Source organism: Argiope bruennichi, chromosome 5 (assembly GCF_947563725.1).
Source record: "Argiope bruennichi chromosome 5, qqArgBrue1.1, whole genome shotgun sequence".
Lineage (NCBI taxonomy): Eukaryota > Metazoa > Arthropoda > Arachnida > Araneae > Araneidae > Argiope > Argiope bruennichi.
The window spans coordinates 113,690,450-113,706,838 of record NC_079155.1 but is presented as its reverse complement, the minus strand read 5'-3'; the positions used below and the strand labels follow the sequence as shown (position 1 = coordinate 113,706,838).

The following is a 16,389-nucleotide window of genomic DNA, read 5'->3' as shown; positions in this document are numbered from 1 at the left end:
ATAAATCGTTGTTGGCTGTGAGTGAACGACTTTTCATGGTACATCCACCGAACGAATTTTTCAATAACAATACGGAATGGGGGGAATTTGTGTCCTATAGCAGAAAAAGAATTACAAATAAAAAAAGTTTTAATTAATTACATTAATCATCGCAAAAAAACAAAAGAATTTGAAAGAAATCATTGTTTGAAAATGAATAGAGAACGAGCAATTTTAGAATTTCAGCGCATCCATTATTTCCGTAGCCATGATTTAAAACTTAGAAATTAAGTATTACATTTATTTTAGAAATAATTTATTACATATTACATATTTTCATATTAAAATACAATTTTATTTAATTTCATTTGCTTTATGTTTATAATGATGAAATTTTATAATTAAATTTTTACTCACTCCCTGATGCTCTAGAGTTTCGAAATTTTCCACAATTACTTTTAAAGATAATGAACTGTTTTAATACAATACATTCTTTTCAGTGCTTACTTATTGATTAATTATAATTTAGTTGTTAAATGGGGAAAAAATTAGTTCTTAAATTCTATGATATTTATAAAATTAAAGTTAAAAATCAAAAGTAAAACAGAATGCCTATTTTTTATCAATTTCTTGTATACAGGGTATAATAATAATAATAATAATAAAAATCAAATTTGAAATTTTGGCGAATTTCTAAGTTTCAGATCTTCTTTGATCCAGAAAGAAACCATTTCATATACCATTCACCAAGACAAGCATTTTTTTCAATTAGTTCATTGAACCCTATCTATTTCGGTAAGAAAGAAAGATAATAAAAATTGCGTACACTTCAAAGCACGATAATCATTGTCATCGTTTTTGAGATCAAAAAGATATGCAATTCGGAAGATTTTGATTTCAAGAGTGGTTTGTTTTCAAGTTTTATCTCTTACTTTTGGTCTACGATGCGTTTTTTTTTTAGTGATTTTTTTTTTCTGACTAAATTGTAAAAACTTATTTCCAAACAGTATATTTTATTATATTTGTAAATTGTGAAAAATTTGATTCCCTAATTTCGGGCAATGTTTTTTTTAAAGTTTCGATCTATTAATTATATAACGAATTGCTTTTATTTACTTCTTTATAAAGGTATTTATAAACGGATTATGGGGGAAAAAAACACGCATTTGGCAGTATAATTGTTACTTTTGAATTATACCCCCAAAATTTAAAAAAAAAATCCCGTTATCGGCAACAAACAATTATAATACAACCTATAATTATTAGCTTTTTGAGAATGGTCCTTCTCGAAGTTTGGTTCCATAAAAATAAGGTTAAATTTTTTAAATAAAATTCTGAAAAACAATTTTGCGAAAAGCGAGAAAATTAACAGGTCATAACTCGTTTATAGATCAAAATAAATTAATTTTAATATTTACAAAACTTGTAAAATGAGAAACACCATTTTTTGGCGCAAAGAAAAAAAAAAGATGAATTTATATTCAACACAATAAACAATTAAGCTTACTAAATTATACTTGTAATATAATTGATGTGCGGTTCCAGCCTTACCAACAATATGAAGCTTAATGAAATGGAATTTTAAAAAAGAATTTCAAATAGCTTAATCGAGATAAGAACACGAGTTAGAAAAATATGGAAATTACATGCGGTAAACGATATAAGTGTCCTTCCTGAACCCGAAAAAAAAAATATTCAAGTGCTATTTTTCATATTAAAATGTAAAACGATTGCTGTATATTATGTAAAGGTGAAAAGAATACCTGGTCAACCTCCAAGCAGGAATTTTAATTGCAGGGGCATACACAGTTAATAGACATCGACACTAACTTGTGATTTTTTTTTTTGATTTTCCAATGTTTCCATTTTTGGCATTAATATTATTTATCACTTTAAATAAGTCTTCAAATCATTAAAAAGAAATATGTTTAAAAGTGGAAAATGTGATCAAAATAATAACCAGCGATAAAAAAAAAATGCACTTAGATTGTCCAGGAGATCTGATTATTTTTTAACATGAACTTTTACATAAATCGTGGCCCGCGATGGCCTGGTGGTAAGGTCTCGGCTTCGTTTTCGAGAGTTTCAGGTTCCTGACCCGATTCCACCGAAGAACCGCTGTGTAAGAGGGTCTGGTTCACGTTAAATCCGTCGGGGCCAAACGTCCTCCGGCTGGTGTAGTGTGGTAGTTTGGAGAGAGGGTGCTAGCTTAAGTGTCGTCCTGTTCATCTGATCGTGGTTCAAAATGACGAGGCCAGTCCCAAAATAACCTTAGTGTTGTTTTAAAACGGGGTGTTAATATAACTAAACTAAGCCAAACTTTACATAAATCGTAGAAGAACAAGGAATTTTTCTGTTGCAGATGCAGTAAACTCAGTACATACTCAAGTAATACACATAAAGTGTTAGTTTAGTTTAGCTACATTAACGTCAAGTTTTAAAGAAACACTAGGGCTATTTCGGAACGGTCCTCGTAATTTTGAACCTCGATCAGATGACCAGGACGACACCTAAGCTAGTACCTTCTCTCCAAACTACCACATCACACCAGCCGGAGGACGTTTGGCCCCAACGGATTTAACGTGAACCAGACCCCCTTACACAGCGGTTCTTCGGTGGGATCGGGTCTCAAACCTGAAATCCACCGGTTTCGAAGCCGAGACTTTACCACCACGACCCTCTTGAAAGAGTTAATGCACTTCTTTAGTTAGCTGGATCTAAGGTATTGTTATTCACCAGTCATTTCTGTTATAGATAGTCTGATTCTGAAAATATTAGTTATTACCAACTTTTAACGATTAAGCATTCAAATATATCTGAAGAAAAATCCTTCATTTTGTTTAGATTTCTGAATTAAAATGATGCTAAAAGTTTGCCTTATTATTTCCATTTTATTGTATCTCTCATGTTCCTGTGGTTGTTTTTCTTCCGTTGGTATCATTTAACAGGCTGTTAGAATTTCAATATGTATTGCAAAAAAGGTTTCAATTCTATTGTCTTATGTCTTTTTTTCACATTCATTGTAAAATGCGTGATTGCTCAAATATGGAATTGTTTTTTTTTTTTTAATTCTGTTTATGTACGCAAAAACTTTATGTTATTATGTTTTCACATATAAAATATACGATGGAACACGATAACAAATGTCAGAATATGATATCTGGAAATTTTGATGAATCATCAATTTAATGTGTCTTTGGGGATCCGAAAAAATAATTTTTACATTCTCGTTTATGAAGTATGCCAAGTATTATAGTCATCAAAAACTTCAAATTTAAATTTTTGACTCCATGTATCAAACCTTCCTGATTTTGAAAACTATATTTTTGGAATTACATTTTTCAGTCCCTTTGGCTATCTGCCATCTCAAAAACGATTTGAGTTCGACGGATGAAATTTGTTTTATGGATTTAGCAGAGAAAATTTATGCAAGGGAAGTCTCTCTACTCAACGTCCGAATACAAGTTAACATCGCAACTAGAGAACGAAAAGAGCTAGATTGGTACAATTTAGTGTACGAATTTAGTATCTAAATTATTGATTTGTATCGAAATCAGAATGAAATCTGTCCAAGAGTTGAGTAGAATCAAAATTTTGAGCCTAATCTGTCAAGGGATCAACTGTTAATTGTTTGTAGTTTCACATGCATTTAAAGTAATATCTCAAAATGGATATATTTAAAGAAAAGAAATTCGGGCCGGCGTCCTGGCATAGGGTAGCGCGTCTTCCCCGTGATCAGGGTGTCCTGGGTTCGAGTCCCGGTTTGGGCATGGTTTTTCTTCCTTTGTTCTATCTGTGAGATGTGTGAATGTGCCCTCCCGTAAAAAGGGGTTGTGCAAGCAAATGAGTGATGCGTGAGTAGCAAAGTCGTACTCTTGGCCCTAGTTGACGCCACTAAAAAAACAAAAAACAAGAGACGCTCCCCCACCGGCTTAAAATCGCTGTCTTCATAACAGCGGGTTTGTCCATGGCAAGTGCCATAAGAAACAACAACATCACGAAATTTGGTATTGATTTTGTGAATACAACTGTAGTTCTGCGTGAAATTTTAGTTTTAATCGGTCGGGAAAAGGAGATCCAAAATACGCACCCATTTTTCTGGTACTTGTGTATTAACTGCATCCCAGCGATTAATCACCAATTTCACGCTAATAGGCCCCGTTGTTCTCCAACATCATGTTTTTAATTATATACAACTACCAGTTTTCTTTCCTAAACATCTCTCACATGCGGAGCTCTAAAAATAAAAAATCTGAACATTCGTTCGTAATCTTGCCCAAGGTTGTAGAATTTTAAGGCGGGCTGAGGAGGGACATCAACACCTTTATCAAAGAGTTTGTGATAAAGTTTCGCTTTCCCTTTGGTTGAATTATCATGTTCACAGGGAAGATACAATTCAAAAAATAATATTTTCGATTTCAAGGATGTCCATAATTCTCAGAATTTCTCAAATCTCCAGGTCGAATTTTTCGACAATATCGTTATTTTTTCTGTATTGTTTTCCTACAAGATATTAGAAAACCAAATTAAAATTCAATTTAGATTAAAATCTATGTAGTTTATAGTTTATTTCTTCTTTATTGATACAAGCAGTAAATAACCCATATGATTATTTATGATATAGAACTTTTCGTTACAAATATTTTGAGGTATTGCGTAAAAATTGGATCGATCGTATTCTTTCAGCAGGTCATTGACTTAACAAAATTATGAACCAATCGACCATCTCTTATTTTTAAAAGAAAAGTAAAAAAAAAAAAAAAACATTCTATCAACTTCTTCAAGTAGTGTTATCAGTTTCGAGACCATCTTATCGAAACCCGGAAATGCTTCTGACTCTACTTTGTTGCTCATTTTCCGATAAAGATGTTACTTATAAATCGAGTTCAAAAATTATATAAATCAACTTTTGCAATTGATATCTATAATAATCCTTTAAAAATGATTCGAAATTACTATTGCTGTTTACAATTTCCCGTTTCCCTAATTTATTCTTCTAATTTGGCCATATTTTCAGAAGCATTTATCTAAAGAATGTACATTGATTACATTTTATCAGTTTTATTTCCATGTTATTCTTTTATTCTTACAAAATTTTAAAATCGTAATTTTTAATCCTAATAACGACAATCTTTATGCAGATAAATATATCAATTCTTTCAAGCGATTCAGTAATAATGTGCAAATAAATACGCAATAATTTGTTAGTCGAGTGAGCCTCAGAACTTTCTCACATATTTCGGAGTGGTCTCTCCAATACTTTCTTACAAACTTTCAAATAAATGTGTAATTCCGCACGCATAAATGAAAATTATGCTAAGTTTAATTTAGTTATATTAACGTCCCATTTTAAAATAACACTAGGGCTATTTTGGGACGGACCTCGTCATTTTGAACCGTGGTTAGATGACGAGGACGACACCTGAGCAGGCATCTCCTCTCCAAACTTCCACACCACACCAACGGGAGGACGTTTGTCCTAGACGGATTTAACGCGCACCAGACCCACTTACACGACTGTTCTTTGGTGGAATTGGGTCTTGAACCTCAAACCCTCCGGTTCCGAAGCCGAGACCTTATCGCCAGATGATGGTGGCGCGAAAATTATGCAAGTCGGAAACGCTACGAGTCCCCAATTTTTTATTATTTTCACCATTCCATGCATGAGCCTTTTGTGTTTCGTAATATAATGATGGAAAATTGAGCATGTGATTTTGACGCCAGGCTTTTTTCGATTGATGGAAAATTTTGACACTGAATTACAACTTCAAATGCTATAAGTCACTGCGATTTTGATTTGTTACGTTTACATGGTTGCGAAAACACCTATCGATAGACAACCCTTTGACGAATTTAAGTCGAAATTTGATATGAATATACAGTTTAAATGCAAAAAATGTGTGCTAAACATTAACTAATTAGCTCTTCACATTTTGTAGTTGTGTTTACTTGTTCTCAGAGAGACAGACAAGACTTCATCTGAATGGATATAATAATATTAGATCAAGTATTTATTGTATTTAATATCATAATAAAAAGGAATTTAAAACAATATAAAATCATTATGTAAATTGGAAAAAATAATTTGGTTAATATGTTGAGACAACAGGAGGCTAATAAATAGATAGATAGATATGCAAATGCTTATGGTGAATTCTGTACACGGAATGTAGTACCTTCGGCGTTGGAGGTATGGAATGAATATGCACTTACCTAAGAAAGACAAAGAAAATTGGAAAAATTCACTGATTTTTATTAATGAATTCGACCATTCTGTGGGATGTTTTTCTTCTTCTGATGAATGGATATTAACAATTCTTCTTGCCTGAAATGATACTATAAATGATATTATAGTGCATGAACTCTGTAGTATAGTGAAGAGTTAAGTTATTTCTATCCCAGATGTATTTGTCACTATCCGAGAGATGGAATCTTTTAATGCAGAGAGAAAAAAAGGCATGCTCAAAAAAAAAAAAAAAAAAAAAAAAAGGAGAGAGATCTTTTCTGATCCAGTTAATAGGACGAAGGCTATTGAAGGAATATCAAACAATTTTTCCTACCAGCATTATCATCTATTTCTCAAATATGTTTTCATGGTGGAGGTATTTTATATGTAATTGCAACAATATATAGAGTTGCCCATATTGCTTATAAGGTTTTTGAAGCCATTTTTTTATTATCTGAGTGCATTGTATACGTCATTGCTTTTCTTTTAATATTATACAGAATACTTTTAAAAGTTATACAGAATACTTTTAAAAGTTATACAGAATACTTTTAAAAGTTATACAGAATACTTTTAAAATTATACAGAATACTTTTAAAATTATACAGAATACTTTTTAAATTATACAGAATACTTTTAAAATTATACAGAATACTTTTAAAATTATACAGAATACTTGTATTTATTCTTGGAATATATGAATATACGTCCAGATTCACATCACCAATGATCACACTGTTTCAGAGTGTTGCTCAAAGAAATTGCATAGCCTTTGATTTCAAGCAGAAGTTTAAGAAAAGAAGTTTTAATGCTCTTTAGGGACATATCTTCACATATTATATAGCTTTAGACAAGTAGCAAACATTTATTGGATCATTTTGGATATTTCTCAAACATCTGATATAGAATCTGTTGAAACAAAGAAAAGATTTGTACAATATAAAGAATTTAAGAAAAAAAAAAAAAATCAAAATACTTCTTGTGTTTTAATTCAAACTGAGTTTTGCCTTTTTTTATATGGATGTAAGTTTTCTTTGCTTGATAGTATCCTTGCCATTTAGCAACTAAATCCTTTTCTAGACCTCTACAAGTTGCCAGAATGGTTTTGGTTCAGGTTTTTTTATGAGGTTGTAAACACTGTAATGAATAAATGAATTATGAACTTCTACACTTCAAATTTAAATGGATGTAGCTCTCCACATATTAATGACAACATAAAGAAAGGAAATTAATGGTAAATATGCTATATAGAAAAAAGTAAGGAATTTTTTTTTTGCGCAAGCTGAAAATAAATCAGAGCAATGTTTGTCTGAATCTAACCTTATATATAGAAGCTGCATACTTAAAGCTGCTTTTGCCTTATTCCATTATCAAGAATCTTGTTTAGTTACCAAGAGGGTTTATTAGACAATATCTAATAGTAAGGAACATATACTGCAATTGCCAATAACAATATATATATATATATATATAAAATGATTGTGGAATAGATTTTATTTTGCTTGTTAGATCCATAACAATCTAGCATTTTTGAATGTTTATAGTTGAGGACAAACATAGAGGATAGGAAAAATTAAATAAATAATAAATAAAAAAAAAAAAAGATGAAATTAATTCTTATAAAATATGACAGATTTTATAATGTGAGATATCTTGTGGCTGATGTCTTCCATCTTAAATAGAATACCATAAAATCTGAAATTTAATTCAAACTGACATCTTTTTAAAAATATGAACATAGAAAATAAAATGAACAAAATAAAGGTGTAATGAATTTTTGTGTATGAAACAAAATTTTCAAAAGAAACAAGAGCATAGCTGTGGAATTATGACACAACTATTCCTTTTTATTTGCAACATTTCTGGAGGATAAAAAGTTCAAGTGGAAAATACTCAAAATCTTGCCATAAAAAAAAAAAAAAGTTTTGGAAAATCCATTGAATTTACTGCAATTATTTAAAGATCAATAAACTATGAAATGGGCATGATAAACTTCTTTGGTGATTCTTCCAACTGGCAGACAATATTAAAAATGGAAAGTCATGGTTTATATAAAATTAAAAAAAGTATCTATTACTTATTAACTTTAGCATAAAATATTGAAAATATTAAAATATCACTAAAATATGTAAAACAAAGGGAATTTTTTATGTTATAAATAAATTTAAAAAGTAATATTATTTATAAATTAATCTTTCTACATATCTTTGCTTCGAGAAAACATTTTTTACTACATATTTTTTGTATTTGCAAAGTTGAAATTTTATAATTCAATTTTTCTTTTTTTTTCAGATGTGATGAATTTTAAAATTTAGTAATGAGTATTTTTAATGATAATATACAGTTTTAATATTTTCAGAATTTATCAGTTAATCAAAAGTGATTTTGAAAAAAAAAAAAAAAACTGATTTCAAGCTTCTATGTTTATAATAAAGCATCATGAATTAAAGACTAAAAGACTGGCAACAATTAAACTTAAAAAAAAAAAACAACCTATTTTGTAGAAAATTAATTAAAATATGTTTTTTTAAAAATTTTTAATCAAGAAAATTTTAATAAATATCATTAGCTTACTCTCTTATCCTCCCCTAAAAAATGTGTAGCAGAGCTAAATATGCAAACAGTAAATAGTAGTTTTTTTTTTGTTTGTGTTGTAGAGTGTGTATAATGGAACTGCACCATATGTAGATTTCTCCCTATAACTACATGGTAATAAAAACATTGGTAATAAGAAAATAAAATATCAATTTTATTTCTTCAAAGCACAGGGAAACAAAGCGGCAAAATATAAAGGAGAAATTGAGAAAAGAAATTGGGAAAAAACATTTATTTTCTATCTTGGAACTCTTTGTCATGTAGACATTAATAAAATTGTAATTTTAATGCTTATGCAACTAGTAGTATTAATTACAAACCTATACAATTTATATTATCATTCATAAATATCACAACTATGATTAAATAATTATATGATGCAAATGAAATTTGTTTATACTATTATTTGTCTATCTTTCATAATCATATATTTTGGAACGTTGATTTGGCATAGTTTTCTTCCACATTCTAAAAGACTGCCCATAAATAAGATTTCACATTCTTATAATTATGATTTTTTAAACCATATTATGAATCATGATACTTAAATTCAAATTGTCTAATGTAAAATAGTAAATATTATATCTACATAAGCTACAAATTTGAAACTATTAAATGTTCTATATACAAATTATAAACATTTAACTATCAATATTAAAGGGCTATATAAATTCCTCCACCCTTTTATTAAGCGTGACTGACTGAATATTGAAAGCACGGGCTCTGTTTTATTAGCTCACCAAGACATATTTAGAGAACAGGGAAATTTTCTGAGAACTCTCAAAAGATGTCCAAATACACATTTCATTAAGAGCTAGTAAGTAAGCTAGGTTGACTTTTGTATATCAACCCTCTTAATAAAATGGGCTGTTATTGCAGATTTTGAGGTAGATAATAGAAATTTTCTTATTTTTGAAAAAGAAAGGCATTCCAGCATGTTAAGGATCTGAATTTCAATGATCTTAGGAATGACAGGGTTAAAATGTAAAAAATCGAGTATAACATCAATTATATAATTCTAAAATTTATCAAAGCATTGATTTTGGCAATGCAAATGCTTATAATTAATTCATGAATAATCAAAATCAAAGATAATTTTTTTATCATTCAATAATTTTCTGTTAATTACAATTAAAAACCAAGAATTTTTATCAAGAAGTATCAGACCTGTATCTATATGAACTCTTATGAATTGAGAATCTCCAATATACATATAAAGCAAAAACATTATAATCATAAATAGAGTAATAAGAATTTTAAATGCCATCACATTCCTTTACTTTTATTATTATTTTTATATATAAAAATCTGAAAACAAAAGAAAAAATTTACATGAGAATAAATATTAAAAGAAAGCGTCCTTTAAAAAAAAAAAAATTCAAAATAACTTTAATAGTGGCAAAATTTATGATTAAAATATTTCATAAAAATGAAACTGTTTTAAATTAAATAAAACAATAAAAAACATTGCTGCATACTAAATTAAAAAAGCATTTTTGAAAATCTTATTGAAATGAAAAGAAATGCAAGAACCAAGTTGGTTTTTGGAAGGTAGTTTTGGGCCTCATAAGATAATTCTGTGATGACAGAATCGGTCAATAGTATTTGATTTTTTGTTTATAAAGATTCTACAAACTGCAATATTTTTTATAAGTTCTATCCAGAATTCAACAAAAAACCCAAATAATGACTGAAATAAAAATTTTTGTCCATCCTTTTTTCTATTTAGAAAATGAGTCATTTCATTAAAAAATGATAAAAAAAATAGACATCAGAAATGGTATTAGTATTACCACACAACAGTTGTGTTATTTTATTTAATGCCATTATCATAATTTACTGTGTGATAAAGTAAAACAGCTATAATGCAGCATAATAATTAATAATAATCTCCTTCTGCCTGCCATGGCTGCTTTGATTGCACTTCTTCAGATGAGTTCCATCTTCAAACTAATTGTACTTTCTTTCTGGAGTTTATCCTGAAGGAAAAGGGCACATTTAAAATAATTGCATAGCAGAAAAATTAATATTTATTTAGAAAATTGTTTAAAAAAATTATTTCTGTATAAAGCAATTGGTATCCTATGGTAACTATATGTATTTGAATGAATACGTATGCATTTTCAACTAAAAGAATCAAATACATTTTTGAAGATAGGATCTTGCAAACTATCATGCACAAGAAGGATTTTTTTTTTAAAATTTCATATTACATAATTTTTTAAAAATAAAATACTAATAATATATTCTTTATTAATGTTCTTGTGTGAAAATTTTATATATGAATTTTATATATGTGAAATTTTATAAATGAATAAATGAAAAATATTAAGAAATAATTTGAAAGTATCAAAGAACTCAAAAGTTCAATGGAAATTTTTAATATAAGTACTGGATATTTAATGCTTTTATTTTCAGAATATTAAAATTTTATTTTTGTGATAAGCTGTATAACTTAAACAAAGAATTTATGTATAATAAAAAATAGTACAATATTGTTTACTTACAAACATGTTACCTTGGAAAGAAAATTGTGCAATTTTTACTATAAAAGAAATATTGCTTTGTACTAAGAATTTTAACAAAATTAATCACTAACAGTAAATTTTTATGTAATTAAAATAAAATTTGCATATTCAGAAATAAAAGCATTTTTTAAACACAGATGATGATCCCATATACTATGCCCCTTAGTGCACGAATAAATATATAATTTTAAAATAAAATGTTAAAAATAAATATTTTCTCATTGTCATACCTACCATTCAAAGAAAGTTAAATGAAACAAAATTATATATATGTATATTCCCATTTAAAATGCATAATTCAATTGATTCATGAAATAATTAATAAAAATCAGCAAGCAATGAAATAAGTTAAAAACTACACATATTAATTGTTTAATGATTAAATTTTTCAATAATAATTAAAAAATAAAATAAACGATTTAACAGAATATGACACTATCTAACTTTATATGTTGCCTGGCAACATTTAAAATGTTACTTATCCAAAAAAAAAAAAAAAAAAAAAAAAAAAAAATATTTTTTACAGCACAGATTATTAACAAGGTTACTAGATAATGAATAGAGCACTATTTTTAATACACATTTTTTTTTTGGCAATACATTTCACACATTTTTCAAATCCCAGATTTTACAGTGCTTTGAAATTGGAATATTATGAAAAACTATCCTTACATAAATATATAATTGCTAATACTAAGAAGTAGCATAAAATATGTTGAGCATTTTACATTTTAACAGAATACAACTCATTATTCTATGAAACAATTAAATCATAGAATACAAGTAAGTTTTATGTTTTAACTGAATTTGATCAATTAAAAATTCAATAAATAAATCATAGCTTTTCCTTTTTTAAAAAGAAGAAATTCAAAATGCTAATGCATCATTGAATAATGTGATAACAGTTAAAACAGACTGAAATGTGACAATTTTGTTTGGTTTCAATTTGGAAATTGTTTTTATAACATGATTAAGATTAGAGGTTCTTTTAAGCATTTGCTTTTTATGACATGGAAACAGAGACTAGAATGCAATGCAGACAAGAATGCAATTTTTCTTCTCATAATAATAAGCTCTTTCTGCTAAATAATAAGCTTTTTAAACTGAAATTGAATAAATATATATGAAGAAGTCATATGAATGCATGAAGAAACATAGTATAAAGCTTAAGAAATAGTTCCTATGATGAATAGAAATTGACATAGATAATTAAAGAGACAGTTATTTAAAAATGTCATTATTTTAAATATTTTTTAAATCCTAAAATTTTGATTTAGATATTCAAGAAAAAGAGATAGCAATAGTGAAAAAGAGGACAAAACAAGATTGAATGCTATACACAAAATAATTAAATGTACATTTTCTAAACAATAATATAATTTAAAAATAGTTAATAAAATTACATATGACTGTGTTTAAATTTATTTATTATTTAATTAAAACATCATAGAATTTAAAACATTCTCAATAATTATTAAACTTCATGAAGTTAAAAATATAAGTCATTAAGAATGAAATAAATTACAACAATTTTGATAAGAATGTACTTAGTACTCTAACAAACAGAACAACAAAAACAGAATAACATTACATTTGCCATATCCTTTATGTTCTTTAAGTATATGCAGGAAATTGTTCAAATATTTCACTTCTTGCTACAAATAGTTTTCAACACTTTCAAAATATACCACCATATGCAGCCTGCTTCAATCTTGAGGAGGATGATTGCTGCTAATTTTTTGATGTATTACATTTTTGTACCTAAAGAATAATGAAATAATTTATTATTTGCATTTAAACAGATTAATAATGAAATATTAAAATATTTCAAATCACTGAATTTCTATGTGTAGGCCTTATCAAAAAAATTTCACTGCAGAATGATTTAGCAAATAAATTCATTTGATAACAATGATGCAACTTCACAGGGAAATAACATTGACAGTTTTTTTACAAAAAGTTTCAGATATATATTTACAACAACAAATGCCAAAAACTAAAATAAAGTAAAAAGTAATTTTCAGTAAAATACATTGTGGGACCAAACACATTATTATTTCTCTACATGCCAAGTAAAAGTGTAAGAAATTTAGCAATCATCAATAAAATTCAATCTTAAGATTTTGATGATTCCTCAAATTTTTTATTCCTCTGAATTTAAATCTTTAGACTAAATTTTATTTTAAAAACTAGGAAGGGAGAAAAAGGCCACGAGACTTTAGTAAGAGGTTTAATCAAGCCCTGGATAGGTATACTTTAAATCCTTAAAATGATTAATTTACAATCATAATAGCACAGAAAATTTGAGAGGAATTTATGATTATATCCTTGAGGTAAGGTCATAGAGGTTACAGCATGAATATTGAATGCAGCATATAATTTAAAGAAACTGTTTTTGATATGAAAATCAATTGATATTAATCAAATGAGGATAAAGTAAAAGATAAGTAGATTCAAAACTGGGAAAAGGGATGGAGGCTGTATAAAGACTGTGAAATTGCAGGATCCCAACTTTGTCCTGAGCATGAATATTAGTATTTATTTGGTTTATACATATATAGACAATCTAATATTTCTATAAATTCATATTCATCCAGGAAATAACTAATGCCAGCTAAGGAAATTTTTCATGTCAGAGAAGCTTTCATCTCTGTTTGAGCACTAAGGTTTCCCAATGCAATCTCAATTTCCCCCCTCCCCCTCCCTAATTGACCTTTAATAGAGTGGTAATGTAAGCTAAACACCACTTGTGATATGCAAAGAAATAATTCTTTTTTTGCATGCTGAAATTATGTCTTAAAATTAAATTTGAACATAAATAAAAAAGGAAGTAAAAAGCGGTTAAAAATTAAATACATAGGAATCATTCTTTGACAGTTTTTACTAACAAATATTTAAATGACAAATAAAACGTGCCTGCAAAATTTCTGCTTCTAAAATATTATTCAGTATATTGAATACAATATATCGTTTGAAGACGATAATAATAATCACAAACTCATTCTCAAGAACTGTAATTTTTCAACTCTGTTTATTTGATATTCACACTTTTTAAAATATAAAACATGATACTAAGACCATGGGGCTCAAACATTACACTGGTACTTGTAGATGGCGCTGCTGCAACAGCGCTTGTCATTGGTTACGGAACATTCCGCCCCACGTTGTAATGTTTACATTCAACCATTAAATCATACAGCTATTTCAAATGTAAATAGAAAATAGACACAATACAATAACAATAAATAACTCAAAAGAAACACTAATATAAGATTACACATTATTAGGTAGAATACAAACTTGTGAAACGGGCCGTTTGTAAATTTCAATTTTGAGTTTTCACTTTAACTACTCTGACCAGTTTGTTTTCCCCCAAATAAAGTTCAATTCTTCTTCCTAATGCCCATTGCTATAGTTCACATAAAAATGGTAGATAAATGGTAATAGAAATTAATAATGCACATTTTCTAATTCCCAGAACTTCTCCATAGTTTCATTTAAAGCAACATTATTTTCAATGAAGCCATAATGTACACTTCCCTGAATTTCAACGGGAACCCTTCCACTAACTACGTATCCAAAAACACTATTTTGGAAAATTATATTATTATTAGCTGGACAAATCAGACCTGGATGTAACAATTCATAAAATATTTCGGCGCTTAAAAGCAAATCTACACGACCTGGTAAATTAAAGTTTTCATCTGCGAGTTTTATATATTTTAACTCTGCCATATTAATTTTTAACGTGTTTGATGGCATGAAATCCGTAATTTTAGATATAATAATAATAATAAAAAAACCCATCCAACTCTTTTACAAAATTTCCCTAAGTTAGGAATAGTAGCATTAGCAACATGTTTAATTGTTGTGCATGTATTTCCGATACCACAGACTGTCAAATTAGTTTTCTATCTTTTTAAATTAAGTCGTGAGTCTGAAGTCTGACACAGTCAGCAGTCATATAATTATTCATTGCTCCTTGATCTAAAATCGCGCGCACTGTATCATGATTTCCTCTTTCAACTTTTAGTAAGCAATTCACAATACTCAGCAAAACAGTTTTTGTTTGATTTATTATCCGCGTAGAGAGTACGGAATTATTGTTTTGATTAGTCAGAGCTGGTTGAAACTACGGATGACGAATATTTTACGAGTGGTAATTATATAACCAATATCAAAAAGTCACAAATACCAATGATCAATACTCAAGAGGGGTGTGATTCAAATCCTTGATACGATCTTACTGGTGATATTTAGATTACAGGTTTTGGATCACGATATTAAGTAACAATCGATACGATCTGTGAATGGGTTGAAAAGTGAACGAACCGTTTATTTTTGGAATTATCGTATCATTGAATTGCATATCACTGAAATTTATCAGAGCGGTGACTTCACTGGAAAGCTTGCTTCATTTTTAATTGCTTGTGACATGACTGCATATATTCTGTTTACTGATGGTGCCATCTATTGGTAGAATATAGAACTAAAGTAAACATTTTAAAGAAATGACATATATTTTTAATTCAAATTTTTCGGAAAATGGTTTACTTAACAAAAAGAAATTAAATAAAAGTTTTGAAAAAAAATCAAATTTAAGAAGTAAGCTGAAATAGATAAATTGATTCAATCACACGTTACTAAAATTAGTAAATTAAGTATTAATTACAATTAATAAATTTTATATTTAATACTAATTAATAATTTTTAATCTCTAGTTGAAACATCGGAGCATTTGGCGAATTCCTTTTTGTGTTAATCCTTCAGGATTAGGTACAAATTTTATTTTGTCGAATTAATGGACTTAACATGGAGCAAACGAAGGGATAATTTCAACAGTGATAATAAGGAATAGTCACAAGATGTTATATCATATGAATACAGAGCTTGTGGGTTCATATTTGATGAATTTTTAGTTAAAAATTTGCGAATTGCACTACTTTAAATAGCCTTATTCGGGTATAAGAAACATGAATTTTCAGCAACAAAACAGTATTTTTAAAAAACAACAGAAAATATTCATTTCACTCGTCACATCAGGTTGTTTTCGACGAATTG

The 16,389-nt window shown here is 28.2% G+C and overlaps 1 long non-coding RNA gene across 1 annotated transcript; it reads right to left on the bottom strand.

Moving 5' to 3' along the window:
• Positions 1 to 10,583: 10,583 nt before the first annotated feature.
• On the bottom strand, positions 10,584 to 15,781 carry LOC129969637 (uncharacterized). Its single transcript, XR_008784546.1, has 3 exons — positions 15,661 to 15,781; positions 12,920 to 13,089; positions 10,584 to 10,779 (listed from the first exon to the last, which is right to left on the bottom strand). It is a non-coding gene; the product is annotated as an uncharacterized LOC129969637 (long non-coding RNA).
• Between the last annotated feature and the right edge of the window lie 608 nt (positions 15,782 to 16,389).